The following is a 2,232-nucleotide window of genomic DNA, read 5'->3' as shown; positions in this document are numbered from 1 at the left end:
GATGGACAAGGTGCGGAGGCCATTGCCATGAAGAGTTCACCGTCCATGTCCGAGTCGTCGACAAGGTGCGTCATCGACGACAACATGGAGGCGAGTCACCGGCGAGTTGCGGCACCGGTGGCGAACAAGAAGACGAGTCGCTGGCGAGATGCGGCACCGGCGGCAAGCATAAGGCAGCGAGCGTGTCGCGATGGCACGCTCGTGGTGAAGGCGTAGGAGGTGCGTTTCTCGGCAAGGCCAACGGAGACGACGACAATCGGCGTGACAAGATTGCATTGGCGGCCGTCTGCGAGGTGCACCGACGACATCGACGTCCATGGGCTTCAAAAGAGGAATAATCAATAACAAGATTGGGGAGGTGATTGTTGGAACCAATCTTGTTAGCTAGTAGTTAGATCATGTTTATTTCGTAGTTGAGTTTCATAGGCGTGAGGCTGCGGCAATGTGTGCACGAGATATGATCTGTACACATGCAAATTGAGTGTGTTTAGTTAGTCGAGTTAGTTAGATAAGTTGCATGCATCTGGCCGAGTGGGCTAAGCGCCGAGTCGTGTGGCCGCAGGCTTAGGAATAGGTCAACTTTATTAGTGCGTGTGTGCATGCTAGTTAGTGGAGTTAGTGGGTGAGTCTATCTTGTACTACTAGCTATTTAAGTCTGAGCAATCTAATAAGAAAAGTTAAGGCCTGCGGGAAGAGGAAACAATGTAGTCACGAGCTGCATGCCTGCATGTGTGTGTCCAGGTCCTGTGTGCGTGTGTTCTTGTGTGTGTTCGTGAGATAAACAAGAGGGTTGAGAGGTAGAAGAAGAAGGGTGCTGCGAGTTGCAGATCTATCACTTGGTATCAGAGCCTCGTGCGATCGAGGTCCGAGTCTCCTTCATCGTCAAGCTGCGTCGCGAGCGATGGAGGATGGTATGCTGCCCGGTAAGTTGCGCCACCGGCGGCAAGGAGGTGATGGCCAAGGTGCGGAGGCCATTGCCATGAAGAGTTCACCGTCCATGTCCGAGTCGTCGACAAGGTGCGTCATCGACGACAACATGGAGGCGAGTCACCGGCGAGTTGCGGCACCGGTGGCGAACAAGAAGACGAGTCGCCGGCGAGATGCGGCACGGGCGGCAAGCATAAGGCAGCGAGCGTGTCGCGATGGCACGCTCGTGGTGAAGGCGTAGGAGGTGCGTTTCTCGGCGAGGCCAACGGAGACGATGGCAATCGGCGTGACAAGATGGCATTGGCGGCCGTCTGCGAGGTGCACCGACGACATCGACGTCCATGGGCTTCAAAAGAGGAATAAGCAATAACAAGATTGGGGAGGTGATTGTTGGAACCAATCTTGTTAGCTAGTAGTTAGATCATGTTTATTTCGTAGTTGAGTTTCATAGGCGTGAGGCTGCGGCAATGTGTGCACAAGATGTGATCTGTACACATGCAAGTTGAGTGTGTTTAATTAGTCGAGCTAGTTAGATAAATTGCATGCATCTGGCCGGGTGGGCTAAGCGGCCGAGTCGTGTGGCCGCAGGCTTAGGAATAGGTCAGCTTTGTTAGTGCGTGTGTGCATGCTAGTTAGTGGAGTTAGTGGGTGAGTCTATCTTGTACTACTGGCTATTTAAGTCTGAGCAATCTAATGAGAAAAGTTAAGGCCCGTGGGAAACAATGTAGTCACGAGCTGCATGTGTGTGTCCAGGACCTGTGTGCGTGTGTTCTTGTGTGTGTTCGTGAGATAAACAAGAGGTTTGAGAGGTAGAAGAAGAAGGGGGCTGCGAGTTGCAGATCTTTCAGAACACTGTTGGGGCATCGAGCTTTATTCCGACACGTATTAGAACAATTTAATTACATCCAGCCTCTGCAACAACGCAATACCCTAATGACAGTACGGATACACACAGCCAAAAAAGATAAAAGAAAATTAAGAAGAAAAAAAGTCCCGCTATAGTATTTTAGCCTAGCAACAGTAATACATCCACACCCTAGACAACACCTGAAATACAGACTCTCCAAAAGCAACGCCTCTAAGAAGGGAACTGTGCACCCGCACCGTCGGCGCCCGATCAAAGCTTAGATTTTCACCCTAAAGATAGTCACCGCTCTCAAAATAATGCCTCCAACAAGGTCATTGCCAGGCACAACCAGTTAAGACCAGACATTGAGTTTTCACCCTGAAAGGTAAGACTCTGAACTTCACATGTGTTGCCTCCCCTACTTTCATATCACAACTGCGAATCCCGGAACACCAAAC

Source organism: Lolium rigidum, chromosome 3 (genome assembly GCF_022539505.1).
Source record: "Lolium rigidum isolate FL_2022 chromosome 3, APGP_CSIRO_Lrig_0.1, whole genome shotgun sequence".
NCBI classification, from domain to species: domain Eukaryota; kingdom Viridiplantae; phylum Streptophyta; class Magnoliopsida; order Poales; family Poaceae; genus Lolium; species Lolium rigidum.
Note: the sequence above shows the minus strand (reverse complement) of the source record.